Here is an 18,325-nt window from a genome sequence, read left to right as displayed (position 1 = left end):
TAACCCAATCATTTTAGGTCAAAAACATTGTATAATATAGAGTATAAGGGCGCAAAAACATTGTATAATATATAGTATAATGTGGCAAAAACATAGTATAATGGGGCAAAAACATTGTATGATATATAGTATAATGGGGCAAAAACATTGTATAATACAGAGTATAATGGGGCAAAAACATTGTATAATACAGAGTATAATGGGGCAAAAACATTGTATAATATAGAGTATAATGGGGCAAAAACATTGTTTAATATAGTATAATGGGGCAAAAACATTATATAATATATAGTATAATGGGGAAAAAACATTGTATAATATATAGTATAATGGGGAAAAAACATTGTATAATATATAGTATAATGAGGCAAAAACATTGTATAATATATAGTATAATGGGGAAAAACATTGTATAATATATAGTATAATGAGGCAAAAACATTGTATAATATAGAGTATAATGGGGCAAAAACATTGTATATATTTATTATTTATATTTTAAGCCGATGGCTGGTCAGGTAATGGAGGGGGTGTACATCCCCCCAGACTACTAAGGTGGGTGAGATGAGAAAACTACAGGAATGTTTGTTCTCAGCAGTCAACTTTCATCTGCTGAGCATTTTGGTTTTACTTAGAGGAGTCTAGTGGACGGTCCCATCAGCGACTGCCATTTTCTCTGCATAACCTTTCTTAGCGATGGCTGTTGGTGAGTAAGACCACTAATAGGACCCCTAAGCCCAGAATAAGCTGGAGTTTCAGTGAATAGGTAACTGATTCTACTGGATCTTTTCCCACAAATCTAAAATGTAGAAGAGGTTTTCAGCTCACAGCACTCACAACTCTTATTCCTCATCTTTGTGAATGGCAGAAAAATACTAAAACCCCCAAATGATAATATGTCTTTATAGTGGATACCATGGATTAAAGGCCCAATAGCTCAGATGCTGACGTGCTTCCAACCAAAGTTCTTCCTCATAGCAAGCAAAGAGAAATCACTTTATCTTCTTGGAGTACTGAAGCACTGGTACCTAAAGTAGCCCCAACATATGGTCCCTGTGCCCATGAATCTACATCAGAGGTTCCCAAACTTTTTTTTCTCGTAGACCACTTTCAAAATATTACTGGTTTCAGTGGACCCCCTGCTGCTATATTTCTACCATATTCCCAAAACTCATCAAAAAATGTGAAGATTAGATCTAACGATGGTTCCGTCGAGTCTCCCGTGGACCCCTGGAGGTCCACCTGGACCACTTTAACTGATCTACAATTACCATTGAATTCAAGGACACATTTGAATGTACTATCTGCTGCCCAGAATAGTGGAATAGCACCTGAAAGTACCTATCTGTGTCACCTGCGGGGCCCATCAGTACCATAGGGCCTGGTGCTGATGCACAGTTTGCCTTGTGGTTAAAGCAGCTCTGGTTTTTGTTATACCTGTACATGAGCAAATTCTGGTCTATCTGAAGCCCAGACAGCTTGTCAGTGTGACAGGTTCCCTGCTGTAAGATCATCTTTCTCTATGCAGCTTATTCATATGTGGTGGATATTTTAAGTCTGCATTCTGCCCCTCATTCTATCAGTTGCCCGTTTTATCAAGTCATGTATAAGTCTCAGTGTTCCCTATGTCTAACCTATGTCAGCTCCCCCCCATTATCAGCAAAGAACAAGTCTCAAATCCATGATGCCTTACCAGTGAGCATTAAGTCACCCGAGCCATCAAGAAAGTGCCCATGACCAAGGTCCAAATTTTTTTTTACGGAGCATTTCATAAATTTTGGTTTCTGATGACCCCAGTTCTTAATCCCTTACTAAATCCTGTTTCATCCACACACTGGCTGTTAGATCAATAGGACGTTTGACAGCCAGAAAAACTGGTTAACCTTTTGAGTGACGTGAAAGGGGTATTTCTAAGATTAATACTGCTGGGGATTCATGAACCCAATGCACATCATTGTCTAAGGTTTGTCTCAAAAGTCCCACAAATAAAACCCATTCTCGTATATAGTGACAAGCACATAGCCCATACATCCGCAGCTCAATGTTGTTTTAAGAGTACCAGCAGATAGTTTTGACTCTACATAGTGGCATAGTGGTCAGTCTGCATTTTTTATTTGACGTTAACACTTTCATTGTTCTGTTTGGTGAGTCTTCATTGATCTTTGCATTTCGAGTATTGTATACAGTAAATTTTTCACCGTACAGGGGTGTACAAATGGCATACATTTCTGAAGTCACCATATATGCTAGTTCTTCAAACAATAAAGAAAAATGCCATTTTTAATACAGTTTTCACCATCTCACCCTATTGTGTTAAATTATATAGAGGTGTAGAAGAGGACTTCTGAATATCGATACTGAACAACCATGGGCGCATCTTCTTGCGATGGCCTCGGGCAAAGACGTTTCTTTTATCAGTCACTACATAAGGCTAAAAACTAATGGCAGATTATCCCTAATTCTACAAAATTTCCTTCAAATTTTGGGCCACATGGTGGCTCAGTGGTTAGCACTGCAGCCTTGCAGCACTGGAGTCCTGGTGTTCAAATTCCACCAAGGGCAGAAAACCATCTGCAAGGAGTTTGTATGTTCTCCCCGCGTTTCCATGGATTTCCATCCCATATTCCAAAGACATACTGATAGGGAAAAATTGTACATTGTGAGCTCTATGTGGGGCTCACAATCTACATAAAAAAAAAAAAAAAAATTCCTCAATTTCCACCTTTTCTAAGGTGGAATTGTTAGTGGAACTAGTCATTGAAGAGATCAATGGAATACCATCTTCGATCCAGAAAGGCCTCACAACTTGGAGCCATCAAGGAGCTGTTAGACATGTGAGATATTATTATAGAACCTGATGACAAGTAGGGTAATGTTGTATTATGGCCGGCCCGTATGTATGAAAGGGTGGCCTTGCGACAACGTGTTATAAGAAGCTGACCTATAATCTCCTGCAGAAATGTACATCTGAACTATCTTCTATCCTGGTGGTTGAAGCTGGTGTGATCACGGATAAACAGCTTACGGCTTGGAGGCGACACATGGGTTTGTGATGTCTGATATTGATCCTGACCTCGGTAGGTTTTTGGTTACACTTCTTATGTTCGCACATACAATTTTTTTTCTGTTTGGGGAATTTTTCTACCTGCAGCTTCAGGGCACCGCTATGGGGGTGGCGTGTGCGCCCTTGTATGCGAATATGCTCCTGGTGCTGTGGGAGAGACAACTTCTTCACTGAGCCCACATCACAGATTGAAACGTTCCAATTTTCGGAATGATGATGATATCATTATAATCTGGCAGGGCTCGGTGTAGGAACTAAGGTCATAATCCTGAATAATACTTGGAAAGTCCACCTCATAGTATGACTGATAGCAACTTTCTGGATGTTAAATTGCAGATCTTACTGATGGTAGTATCCGGATTTATTCTGAAAACAAAGACTAATTCCTTACTCCGCTCAACCTCAACACACCGCATTGGCCTCATCAGGGGAATCCTGACTGGTCAAATCTTGAGGATCCGCCGGATTTGTTCTACAACAATAGTTGAGCATTTGGCAAAAGATCTTGGTCATCGCTTTTGGCAGAAGTGCTACCATGAAGACTGGAGGGGGCTACACACAAGTTTGACCAACCATCATGACTCCTTGAAACCCAAACCTGTATCTGGCAGCTCCAATCAACAGTTAAGGCTTATTACCTCCTTTAACTGTAGATACCATGAGTTATGCCGTGCCCTTAATATAATAAATTCTGATGCATTCTGACTTGCGACCATATTTTGAAATGCCATGTGTGAGCCCATCCCTCTATTGCATATAGAAGATCAAAAAAATTCTTCGGGACCTCCTTTTACAGAGTCACTTTGAGGGTAATAGGATTGGCAAATCCATCTTGTATTTGTACCTTTTGGGTGTTTTAATGATTGTTTTTATTTCTAGTAGACAGATCGGGGACTTCATATTTGCATATGATTTGGTGGTATGGCAGATGTATATACTCTTTCTTGGGCTATATGGACTTAATCGTTTTTATGGATCATATACGGGGTGGGCTATAAGTATGGATGCACCCAGATAAATTGGAAGTTGTTGCTGATATCACCTTATTGTTTGTGGGAAGAATATGCAAATCTGTCTCCCAAGATGTAAACAGGGAGACAGTGCCTCTGTTATGCCGCCCTCTATGGGAAGCACCCTGAACATCATGCCCGACTTTCCCAGAAGTCTTTACTGCATAATGCGGGATTATAACCAAATCAATTTTTCAGCTACGGACGGCATATTCTTCCCATGTTCCCTTGCAGTGGAGCAACTATGGCTGTATAAGTCTCCACACACCTGAAAAGGTGGTCTCTCCCTAAGGATGGATGTTATCACCATAATCTTATCGTTGTGGCATATTAGTACATGAGAGAGGGGAAACATTTGAGGCCGGTGATGCCAATGGTGGTCATCCACAAAGCCACCATTTTGGATTCAACTTTACTTTTTTCAATGGGAAGGGGGTCAAATGTCCCCCCCCCACCCCTCACATGTACTAATATGTCACAAACGGTAAGGTGATATCAGCAACCACTTCCTGGTTCCACTTCTATCTGAGTGTATCCATACTTATGGCCCACCCGGTAGATTTGTCTCATCACTGTGGCACTTTATTTCCATGTGATTTATATTTATTTTTCTATTCTGTATCTCATCATAATTTTGTGTTCAATTTCAACATTGTTGGTCGTATGTATTTATATAATGTGTATTTTTGTATACTGCTATAGGGTCATATGTTATAATTGGCAGATTATATATAGTATGTGATATTTACTTAATACGTTATCACTGTGCGCCACTGTTCACTTTTTTATTCTATTTTTTATTCACACACGACAGTCACTGCGCACTTATCACTTATCATTTGCACTTGTTTTTGTTTATATTTTTTCTAAATGAAACCTTTACATATGTGTTTTTTATGTACTGTAAGGGCCAGTTCACATGGGGTTCCGCGTGTACACATTACGTTGCGGCTTTCCGCTCCGTATTTGACCCAAATGAATGGGCCTAGTCCGGAGGGTGGTGTCGTGAGGCGGACGTCCGCCTGAAGAAAGGACAGCTCGCTCCTTTTTTCCGCAAGTGGGAACAAACCACTCGCGGAAAAAGGAAATGAACGGCTCTCATTGACTTCAATGGGAGGTGGGTTTTTTAGCAGGATTTTGACACAGATTCCGCGTCAAAATCCTGACCATTTTGCCCCGTGTGAACTAGCCCTTATTTTTATTTTTTTTAAATGTAGATTGTGAGCCCCACATAGAGCTCACAATGTACATTTTTCCCTATCATTATGTCTTTTTCGGAATATGGGATGGAAATCCATGCAAACACAGGGAGAACATACAAACTCCTTGCAGATGGTTTTATGCCCTTGGTGGGATTTGAACACCAGGACTCCAGCGCTGCAAGGCTGCAGTGCTAACCACTGAGCCACCATGTGGTCCCAACTAGCCCTAATTTGTCATATTATCATCATTTTCCTGTTCTTCTTTTATATGATACCCAAGGGATACTATATTATATGACTTTTTTTACATTAAGGCTGTTTCTGGGAATTCTTGCATATTCCGTAGGTTTTATACTTAATTTCTTACCTGACTTGTTTTAGGTGCCTCTCCCTTGGTAATAATGCCTTACGCTTGAGTGGCATCATCCCCTTCTTTGACACACCTGGCGATAGCCTTTTTGCGCTGTTAGTGCCCTATATCACTGGCCCCTTTGTTCCTCCCCCTTCAGGCGAGGCGACACACCCATTGGTGATGCATTTGGCGCTCATCTTCTAATATTCGAGTGTCTCCTGTAGTTACCATGCATCCATGTTTACTATCCTACCATTGAAGCCACTCTGGAGACTTCACTTATGTAATTTCCGGTGGTGGCGATGACGCCACTTTCGGTCACCGCTTTCTCATAATTATTGCCTTCACCTGTTTTTGTGTATTATGTGTATAACTATGTTTTTTTATTGGACCTGATACCCTTTATAATGTTGCACTTTACATCACTGGATCATTACCCCAGATGAGGCCATTTGGGTAAAATGCGTGTGGGGAGCAACCAATTTTTTTTTTTTAATATATAGATTGTGAGCCCCACAATATACATTTTTTTCCCTATCAGTATGTCTTTTTTGGAATATGGGATGGAAATCCATGCAAACACGGGGAGAACATACAAACTCCTTGCAGATGGTTTTTTTGTCCTTGGTGGGATTTGAACACCAGGAGTCCAGCGCTGCAAGGCTGCAGTGCTAACCACTGAGCAACCATGTGGCCCCCATGTCCAACTTTTTTGGTCAGTATGGGGAGTTTTTATACAACACTTATTTGATTGCTGATCTTTGTCTTCCCTCCTCTTACTATATTGTATATTTAGGCCATTGACAAATTGCTGTATGTACTTTGTTTACTAATGGAGTTAGTTGGCAGCTTGGCCTTAGCCATATGCATGTTATTTATAGTCATTCGTCATGACCTTTCTTGATGGCTATTTTTTTGTGGTTATGTCTGATCCTTTCTTTCGTTCTGTATGTTTTATTTCATCAATAAATAAATGTGTTTTATATTTATTGCCGCTACTGTTGTCAGTTGTTTTGTTATTGTATTATTGCAATAAATAGCAGCCAATTAAAAAAAGAATTTTGCCCCCCCAGTCATATACTTAGTGGGACAACATAAAAAAAGGGGTCATGGCAAAAATGAGTTACCATATTCTATGAGGGTGATATACTGTAGGAGGGCAAGAATGGGGGTCATGTAATGTGTTGGGGCCAAAAAAAAAGGGGGTCGTGTACTACATGGGGGCCAAATATGGGGATTTTTTGATCTGCAATTGGAGGGGCATGTCCTACAGTTTAAATTAGGGGGAACCCATGACTCCATCAAAGATAGCTGGATTGAGTATCTTTTTTTTGCGAGGGCAGGGCACCTTTCTATAGTTCCCCTCAGGCAGTAGAGAAGCTAGGTTCATTCCTGTTGATAACCTTTTATTAGAACCACTTTAACACACAGTGGGGGAAATGTATGAAGTTATCTATCCCAGTTTTCTGGAATTGATGGGTATTCATGTGGGGTATCTTTGGTGCACAGATGTCTTACTTTTTTATGGCTGACATTTATTTTAACTCATCGGAGTTAGGGACAATCAAATTGCATTCACCTCTAGGGGAACCAGGGCCAAGTGGATGGTACTTTGGAGAAGGCAATGATGGCTGAATGCAGGCACCCAGAGAAACTTATCTTATGGATAGACATGCTGATTGTTCTTTTAAGAGAAGTGAGTCAACCTGCCCTTGCCAGTGCACTGTAGCTATTGCCTTCAGTGTAGCTGATAAAAAAAAACACCATGAAGACCTCATTCAACTTCAGTATGACAATGAGTCAGGAGTAGAGAAAAGATCTACCTGTGGTCCATCCACTAATGGAGACAGTCAGTTCTTTGATAGCTATTATAGAGCCCAGTGACTTTATGGCTATGCTTGATCTGAAGATATTTACTTCCACGTCCCTATTTATTCACTTCATATAAGATATTTGAGAGTTGCAGTCTACCTTGAGGGTTCTCTGCATCACCAGTTCACGCACTTCTCTTTGGGATATCCAGACCCCCCCCCCCTCTCCATATCTTCACAAAAAGTAGTGTCAACTATAGTGACAGATCAAATCAAATCAAATAGGCTTTATTGGCACGTCCGAATAGATATTTGGCATTGCCAAAGCTAGTAAAGTGGGTGGGGGGGGGAGTTGGAGTCGAGCGGGAGAGTATGGGGGGGTGGGGGTTGTGGCTGATTTGGAGTATAACAGTCCGTGGAGTCTCATCTTCCTCTTAGTTGGTGACCGCTATATGGGGAGGTGGGGTGAAGGGGGTGGTTTGGGGTATAACAGTCCGTGGAGTCTCATCTTCCTCTTGTTTGGTGACAGCTGGACACGTATTGGGCAGTGATCTCCACAGTAGCCTTTTCTTCTCCCAGTAGGATGTAGAGTTTCCTCTTCTCGTCTGCAGATATGAAGTCTGGGATGTGGGCAGAGAGTCTTTGGTAGTAGACGGCCCTCACAGCTGAGTATTTGGTGCAGTGTAGCAGGAAGTGGGTCTCGTCTTCTAGGGCCCCCTGGTCACAGTGCTGGCACAGTCTGTTCTCCCGTGGCTTGTACGTCTGCCTGTGTCGCCCCGTCTCCATCTCCAGGTTGTGGGCGCTCAGTCTGTACCGGCTCAGGGTCTGTCTGTGTTTGGGGTGGCGTATTCTCTCCAGGTAGGTGGCCATGGTGTAGTCCCTTTGATTTCAGAATTTAAGGCTTCTCTACTGTTCCTTATCTAGAATAACTCAAAGACCTCATCTGAAGTGTGTCTTCACCAAATCTAGTCTGGATAATAAATTGGAAGAAGTCATTCAACATAGAGCCCCGGTATTCTCAGAACATTACTCTCTCTTCCACAAGACGGAAGAGAAAGAAGAAAGGCTGCTGTAAGATTTCTTTCTGGACCATATTAAAATAAAACTCTTATGAGGGTTTTGGGACTCATGGCTGCAGATACGATTCGTTGGGCTCTTTGGAATCTCTTACCCTTAAAAAGCAGAGGTCTTAAGCACCTGGAACAGCAGTCCCAGTGAACTAGACAAGAGGTGCTCTTTTTCCAGGAAAGTCTGTTGCTCCTTCAAATGATAAAGCCTTCTGGAGGACGGCTAGTCCATAGCTCAACCCTGTTGGTCTCTGTTAACTACCGTTGGTTCACTTTGGAAAGTATTCCTTGAGAGCAGTCCTTCAGCATTTCTCCACTAAGATCAAGGATAAAGCTATTCATGAGAGGTCAGACAACATGACCAATGTAATGTACATTAACAAACCTAGAGGCATGATATCTCAGCTTCTTCTAAACAATCCTTTCTTGGGCAGAGAAGAACCTTCGCCACCTCTCAGCCATCCACATCCAAGGTTCTCTCAAGATTGTGGTGGATTTATTGAGACAAGGTCAATTCCTTCAAGGAGAATGATTTGTGGGTCATGACATATTTCTCCAAATCACTCACATTTGGGGGATGGTGGATCTAATGGCTGCAAGGTTCACCACCAAGGTGAAGAATTGTTCCTTCCTTTATTGCAGTACATGCTCCTCCACAAGTCAGCATCAACCTAATACCTGGCGAAAATGGACAGAGATAGCTGGTGACTCACTTGACACCCCCAGGGCAGATAAAACTTAATCAAACATGTAGAAATCTCAGAAGAAAGGCTGTCTTCTCCTACCAAACATCCAAAGATGGTACTGCAGTACTCAAGAAATCATGAATATGAGACATGGAGAGTACTGTAATGTTAGGACAGGACAAATGAGCCACTGCAGGATGTAATCTGTGGGCTGCGTTCCTTTATTAACAATTCTGCTATCCTATTGGAAGTCAGGAACACACTAGCATCAGCTAGACTGATAAAATAACAGTTATATATGGAGCCGGACAGACCCTGTTGACTATAATGGGGTCCATCAGGCGTCCATTGTTTTTTAAACTGATTGTCTGTCCCTTACTGGTAGAAGGTATTCCATTATATTCACCCATGACCTAGCCATGACAAAATAACAAACCTGACTGTAAGGGTGTATTACATAGATTTTATATTACATAACATGTACACCACATGGCATTTCAATTGCAAGAGTCAATGGTAACTTACACTGTCAAGCAAAAGGGTAACAATGTTCTAAACTTTTTTCTTTCAGGCTCCATATCTCACCATCTACTACAGCTGAGAATGTGAGGCCACCATCATTTTAAAGACTTTCTCATACATACATTTGACTTGTAACTATTTAGCATATGATTAGTTATTCAGATTCTTATCATTATTTATTATTGTTTATTTATATAGCACCATTAATTCCATGGTGCTTTACATTTGGGGGTTACATACAATACACAGAATATACAGGTAGATATAATACTAACAATGACCGACTGGCACAGTGTGGTAGACGGCCCTGCCCGTGAGGGCTTACAATCTATGGGGGAAGGGGGTAGAGACAGAGGGAGAGGGAGAGACATTGTTACTGTTTTACTCCTAAAAATCGAAACTTTAATTTTTATTATTTGGTAAATCCACTTTTGGCTATCAACACTGCCTGAATCCTTCTGGGCATGCTATCGATCAGATTTAAGCATGCTTGACTGATCTGATTCCAGGTTATTTTTACACATACCTAATATTGGTGCATACTGGTCAACTCACTTGGATACAAATACTAATTTTTATTGAACTCTACCCACAAGTGTTTCATTGGATTGATGTCTGGGGACTAATTCAGCTCCTCCAATTCATGGTCATTGAAACATTTCTTTGCTAATTGTGATGTATGCATCAGGTCATTGTCCTGCCGGAACACAATGTCGATCTGTAGGATATCTACATGTAGCTCAACACTAAGACCCCAATTGATCCTGATCATATAATACGTCTTCCTCCACGAACTTTACAGTTTCTTCAATTTCTCGGTCCATTAGCCCCTCTTACCTTGTTTCTCCCAGACCCATTTGCATCCATCAAAACCCAGTCTATTGACATTTCTCCAAATCACCCATTTCCAACCTTGTACTGTCCATTTTTTGTCCTTTTTTTTTTGCCCAGAGACCACTATTGATGAGCTGGATGATGCCGTTTTCTTGTAAAACTACTTCATAGCTAATTCTTGATTTAAACCTTTCACTTGGGAATCATCTAATAACACCTTGAGCTATAGGGAATGTGAGAGCGGGTTGTATTATGTAGTAATCCACCACTAGGAGCAAAACAGTAACAATGCAGTGACATGACAAGAATCTGCATATGCTAAATAGTTGCAAGTCAAATTTATGTATGAGCTAGCCAAGATAACTGTCTATAAAATGATAGTTGTTTTACCATTGTAACTGTAGTGGATGGTGAGATATGGAGCCTGAAAGTCACAAATTCAAAACACTGTTACCCTTTTGCTTGTCAGTGTATCTACTGTAAAGCATGTAACAGTTGCAATAAGTGCTGAACAAGTAGGGTCCATATGAAATTGGTGTCCTTGTAAGAGGTTGGCGGACCATTTTTTCAACCCTATTACAGACTCATTTACATGTCCTATATATAAGCAGAAAACAGGTGTTCTGAATCTTGCACACATGCATGACATAGACTTAGATTTCCTTGAACACCAGGTATTAATCTATAAGGAGTTCAAGTGCACACCGCGCTCTCCAGGAGTTGTCCATTTGGAAGTTATACGGTGAGCTGAATATATATAATTGCCATTAATCTATAAGGATCTACCTTTCAGTAGGTGGCACTAGGATAAAATTCCTCTTTTTTCACCATAGGGGTCTTATTTGTATTCCTTACTGGGGCTTGCATGGTCTAATAAGTCCCTGTAACGTCTCTACCTATTGAGAGATATAAACCCTTTGACCTATGAAAAATTCTTCTCTTGCTATGTACAAGCAGATCTAAGCAACAGGATTATAAATGGCAGCTAGAAAGCATACTAAACAATATGTGTATTACAGATATAGCCGTGTAGGTACATAAAGGTACCAATAGCAATAGACAGGCCCCTGTCAGTTCCTTTCAGTAACATGTCAGGGGCACGGTTTGCATGTTACCCAGGTTCCTTTTTTGGCCCCGGAAGTCGTCTATAACTGCCATGTAATACTTGGCTTTGGTTTAGCATAAATTCAGGTTTGCTTACTTTATGGGGTTTAGATCAATTTCTTGAAAAAATAACTAGCATGGATTAGGATGTGTTTGGTTTTCTTGGCAATTGTTAAGCTGTGTATTGTATTGACCTCTTCAATAGCCTCTTTGTGGCTTTCAAGACATCAGTTCAAGTATTACATAAACACTCACCACTTCCTTCCACTTCTAGTGCCAGGGAGACGTTTTGCTCTTGTACTGTATATTGTATCAACATCTAAAATGTCTGCATATAATAATTGTTCAGAAGCAATGAATGAAACAGAAATGTACAAATAAGAAACTGTCAATAATATTCTCTAATAAACCATATAAAATAAAACAAGAACACATACAGAAATAGCAGCGTTTAACTTAACTTTGTGATATCTTATCGCACTGCAGAAAGTCAGACAGAAAACAAAAAGATATTGAAATCCATAGAAAGTTGGGTTAACACTTTGCTGCAGGGCTGGTAATGCGCTACATCTCATTTCTGAATCCACACTTATGAGCTTAAGGACGAATCTCAGCCACACAAAAATACATGCAAAGGAAACGCTGCGATTTCTAAAAACATTGTCAATCATTCCTACCGAAACGCCGGTGGTACTATTTTAACAAAAAACTAGAGATACAGAAGCTGTGTGTAAAAAATTCAAGTACATCCTTACTGCTTCCGTTGGAATTAGGTGCGGCTTATGAAATGCCCTTGATTCATTTATCAGCAGCAAGTGTGATACTTCTATGAAAGAAAAAGTTGTGGTGGTTTGCTGGTCTGGAGCATTCAGGTCTGTCTTAACACAATGCTAAGAAGGAAAGTCATTAGCAATGATCTTGGTAAAGCAATAGAAATGGAAAGGACTGAGCAAGTAAATATGGCTTGTTTGGAAGGGTTGGGAGAAAGTATCTTCTTTCTAAAAAGAGCATAGCGGATGGAGAACCACTAGATTGAGAACCACTAGTCTAATATAAACATGAGGAGCAACCCACAAGTCATAAAGTAGACAAAGACAAGTAGACAAGTTGTAACAGTTGTCTATTCTTGAATGTGGCTCCAATTGAAGTTGTCACCAGCTGAGTCCTATTGGTCATCTAGTATAAGATGAGACCCATCTGGCTTTACACAAAATGGTCTCCATCATGGTGTAGTAATGAATGTGGCACAAAAAGAGACGTACCCTAGTTGGGTCAACGGTGCATGAGCCCAAAGTTCTATGGGCACTATCTATTTCCAACTCAGAATTTGTAGGTTTATCTAAAAGAAGATTAAAAGATTGAGGATTAAAGTGAGAATAAGTTGCACTGGGGTAATGCCATCAGGTAAGACCCAAATACTTTTGTTGAAGTTGTTCTGGTTGAAGTTTTGATGACTTTTCATCAAGGTCCATGCTGTATTGCTGCTGCTATTACATCCCCAACACAAGCAGGCAGTCTCCTGCCTTGTCTATATTGTTCCATACTCTATTGCCATTGCTACTACCATTGCTATCACCACCAAATACGCAGATACAATCTCCTGCCTTGTCCTTCATGTTCTACACTGTACTGCTACTAATGCTACCAATCACCACACATCTAGATATCTCCTGCAGCCTTGTCCGTCATGTTCCATACCATAGTCACTATCACACCGCTGAACATCTCTAGTTACTACCAGCTACATATCCATTTACCCATTGACATATATGTTTCTGCCACTATGACATTACTAAGGCTGTGGTTGTGTTAAAGAGCAGGAAGAGGCTTGGATAGAATCTGCAGTCTGCCTAGTGTTATATATGACTTTTCAGGAGAATTCCACGGGACGGGATTTACACAAAACAAGACTAATCTGAAATTAAACAAATTTGGAAAAATTTGGTAAGCTTTGTCCCAAACTTCTGTAGCCATTCAAACTCTATACCAACAGAAATTCAGAATCTTGACCACTATAAAAGCAAAATGTCATGACCAAGCCTGTGTAGATGATGGTGCGGGAAGTCACTGGTTCTACTTTCTTAGTCTACAATACTGTAGTCTTTGAAAATTTTGCTCAAGCTTCAATAGCCGATTCATGGTGATCCCAGGACCTCAACACAGGAAGACAAATATAGGTTTATTATCTAATATCTATTTTTTAATCAGTGTGTATGATTCCTAAGTATATATAACATAACTTAGGTAGCCACAATGGGGTACAGGAGTAGGGTTGAGCCGATCTTGAGATTTCAGTATCGATTTTAAAATCCGATTTCCGATCATTTTCCAGCTGATCCCGATCGTGAATCCGATCTTTTCCGATCCCCATCGCTCAACCCTAATCAATGCTTCTCTATGGGAAAAGTCACTTTTAGGGTTGAGCCAATCTTGAGATAACCTCTGACCTCAAATCCGCTGGAAAAGATTGGGATCGGAATTCCAATCGCGATTGTGAAATTTACTCGATCGTCGATCGGAATCTGATCTTTTCCAATCCCGATCGTTCAACCCTATACAGGAGTGACATCGCCCTGATGTCTGCCGAATTGCTGTTTCCCAATGATCAACGCCTTAAGAATTTAGTTACTGCCCATATAAAGGCTGAAATATTAGAATGATTAATGGGGTTGTATTTGGAGGATTGAAATAAAAAGGTCCTATATCCACGAAATAATGAAGTACATGAGACCTCAGAAGACAGATTGGGCACTTTCTTAAAAATACCTGGAACAAGCCCTTAAAGTGATGTTGGAATTTTAGTCTGTAATATATTGTACTAGCAAATGATCTCCTGGCTCCTTCATCACCTTGAAAATGAAATATTTGAGGTGAAACTAAACAAATATATTGTGTTATTTTTTGAGTTTTTATTTTTAACATTTATATTTTAATTTTATTTCTCTGTAAATAGCTCAATAGCTGTAGAATAAAATAGCTGTTCCTGTTCCCATGTACACAGTATCTATTCTCAATGGGAAGAGAGGAGTAATCTGCTGGTAGACTTCTCTGGTAGCAGATTATTTCCTGAAATTTAACATACCCAATTTTTATTACTATTTAGGCTACATTCACCTGACAGTGAAAAATGGCGGTGTGACGTCCGTTTTTTAATGGACGTCACGAACCATCAAACTATATGTCACAACCTATTTACAATCTTTTTACGGACCTCTCCATACATTGAAATATATGTGGGATCTGTGAAAGCGGGTTCCCGAGGGGTAAAAGAAAGTCATGAAAAATGGATGTTTTTCTTTTTTTTTTTATAAATTCTTTATTTAAAACACAAAATAACAACATGGACAATTCAAAATGAAACAGCACAGAGCAAAAAACAGACGAACCCAAGGGAACACAGAAGGGCTGGATGCTTAATAATACAGGGCGAGCAGCACAAAAACAGGGAAACTCAATCAAGTAGAGAGAGACCCTGCTATTGCCCTACAAATGTAAGAGAAGAGGGAGGAAGGGGGGATAGAGAGAGAGAGAGAGAGAGAGAGAGAAAGAAGAAGAAACTAATAAAAAAAAGGAGAGGGGGGAGAGAAAGGAGGAAGATGGGGGACCCCGATCCCCGGGCAAGGGCAGACCCAGCTTGGTGCGGGGCCACAACCCATAATGTCTCTGTATGGCTGAGACCCCTGGAAAAGGATCCAGGGTGTCCAGACCTTCATAAACGCCTCTTGAGCATCCCTGAGAGACACTGTAAGGTCCTCCATACACTGGTTGTCCTCCACTTTGCCAGTGCCGTAGAGAGGGCGAGTTGGGAGACTTCCATAGCGCCAGAATGCAGGCCCGAAAAATGGATGTTTTTCATGGCCGTTTGGCACCTCATTCACATCTAGCCTTAGACTAAGGCCTGGTTCACATCTGCGTTCGGTGTTCCGTTCGGGGGTCCACATAAACATTATAGTCTATGGGGTCCATGTGCTTTCATTTCTCACCGCTTGCCAATGCATTCGATATTCCATTCGGCGGGTCCCCATGTGAACTCCCCGAGCGAAATACCGAATGCAGATGTGAACCGGTTCTAAGGCAAAAAGACTGCAGCTACATCTTCCTCTTTTTCCCTTTTATCTCTTATACATATACTAAAATCATATTGTGTATTTACTGAGGTTTCTCTACATTTACACAAAGCTTGCAGACATGGCAGAGGGAGCTGCAAACTGCGGGAATAAGATATATTACAGGTAAGGAAAGGTACACTTTTTGAAAACAAAAAAACCCCAAAGTGATAACATTCTCTTATACACCTAAGACTAGTTGCCTTTATGCTACAGAACACAGAAACGTTGGCTTCACAGTTTTTCTTTTTGATCGCTGATACTTTATTAGTGTCCTGTTTTAATTGTCCATTTTATTGAGCGGAATATTAAATCTATATAAAGGATTATACTTTATATTTCTGAAGACTATAAATCACCTCCAGGAATATTTTGGTAATCTGTTCTAATCCATGTTTCAGGTTACCATTTCTATTTAGCGTATGTTTATTCTAAACATTGATAAATCTTAATATATTTCACTCTGGAGGGAGAGAGAGCCAGGGAGAGAAGTTCTTCAGCCGATAGTCTCAGCTAATATTGTATTGTAGGCAGCTGGAAACATTTTGCAAATGTTCTCTAGAGGGTGCTGAGCAACTAGTATAAGTGAAGGGATAAGGCATCATATAGGACAGCTGTGTATAATGTACAGTACATTGTTCCCTTTACAACTGATGCAGATTATACATTACAGATACTCTGCACATGCTATTTTGTCTTTCACCTTTATGTTAGTGGATAGTACATTGAAAACCTCTGGCTGTTATCATACACATGAAGTGCATAGTAATACAAGTAAAATGCATAGTTCTTTGGATTTAGTTCTTTGCTTAAAAAGCGCAATGTAAGGGTCCATTCACACGGAGTAACGTGCCTCGTGACCTGGCACGTATACGGCGTGTGAGATTTAGAGTGCCGTAAAAGCTCCCATTGATTTCAATGGGAGCCTTGATCGTATACGCCACGGTATTTTATGGCCGCAAAATAAAGCGGCGTATACGATCCAGGCTCCCATTGAAATCAATGGGAGCTTTTACGGCGCGCAAAGTCTCACACGCCGTATACGTGCCACATCATGCGGTATGTTACTCTGTGTGAATGGACCCTAAAGCCAGCCTTCAGCCAAGGTCTCACATTGTGGAAGAGCTGCTTTTTTGTTGCAGATTTTGCTGCATTTTTTTGACCCAACGCCAAGAGGGTCTTCCAATGAAAGTAAAATATATAGGAAGCATTTACACTTTTCCTTTCTAAGGGTGAATTCACACTACGTAAATGCCAGCTTATTCAGCGCATATAAAGCAGTTCCCATTTATTTCTATGGGAGCCGGCATACGAGCGCTCCCCATATTAATGAATGGGCTGCTTTTTTCACTACGAGCACTCCCATTGAAGTGAATGGAAAGTGCCCGCGTGTACGACTCAGCATGAGCAGAGCTAGCCGTACACGCGAGCACATCCCATTCACTTCAATGGGAGTGCTCGTAGTGAAAAAAGCAGCCCATTCATTAATATGGGGAGCGCTCGTATGCCGGCTCCCATAGAAACGAATGGGAACTGCTTTATACGCCGCTTATTCTGAACGTGTTTTATGTTCAGAATAAGCTGGCGTTTACGTAGTGTGAATTCACCCTTAATTCACTCCTGACTTTGGCTCAAAAAACCAAAACAAAAAAAACCTGCAAAATCTGCAGTAAAAAAAAGCAGCTTTTCGAAAATGTGGGGCCTTGGCCTTATGCAGTACAGGTGGAATTGGTCATATCTATATATATAAAACTCAAATCCTGTAGTATTCTGCTCTATACAAATCCACAGTTCTCGCCCGATTTGGGTGAATTTTGGCACGCCCCCTCTCCACGCACAGGAGCAGAATAATGCACACATCCCCCCCATCATGAAATTTGGGCCCCCAAAGTTAGGCCCTATACATATAATGGGGAAAGGTGAAATATGTACTATACAGGAGCTTTCATCACTGAAGCTGCTGAGGTAAAGTGAAAGCTGAGCTCTGATTGGATGCTATGGGCAACTCCACAAGTCTGCCTGTGAGGCGGCTCCTTCAGGTCCTAGTAATACTGTGAGGGCTGCTCTGTATTACTATTCATCCTATTACATCTCTTATCAGTGTCAGGTCCTAGTAATACTGTGAGGGCGGCTCTGTATTACTATTCATCCTATTACATCTCTTATCAGTGTCAGGTCCTAGTAATACTGTGAGGGCTGCTCTGTATTACTATTCATCCTATTACATCTCTCATCAGTGTCAGGTCCTAGTAATACTGTGAGGGCGGCTCTGTATTACTATTCATCCTATTACATCTCTTATCAGTGTCAGGTCCTAGTAATACTGTGAGGGCGGCTCTGTATTACTATTCATCCTATTACATCTCTTATCAGTGTCAGGACATAGTAATACTGTGAGGGCCGCTCTGTATTACTACTCATCCTATTACATCTCTTATCAGTGTCAGGTCCTAGTAATACTGTGAGGGCCGCTCTGTATTACTATTCATCCTATTACATCTCTTATCAGTGTCAGGTCCTAGTAATACTGTGAGGGCCGCTCTGTATTACTACTCATCCTATTACAT

Source organism: Leptodactylus fuscus, chromosome 5, assembly GCF_031893055.1.
Source record: "Leptodactylus fuscus isolate aLepFus1 chromosome 5, aLepFus1.hap2, whole genome shotgun sequence".
Classification (NCBI taxonomy): domain Eukaryota; kingdom Metazoa; phylum Chordata; class Amphibia; order Anura; family Leptodactylidae; genus Leptodactylus; species Leptodactylus fuscus.
The sequence above is the reverse complement of the archived record's forward strand: the minus strand, read 5'-3'. Positions refer to the sequence as shown.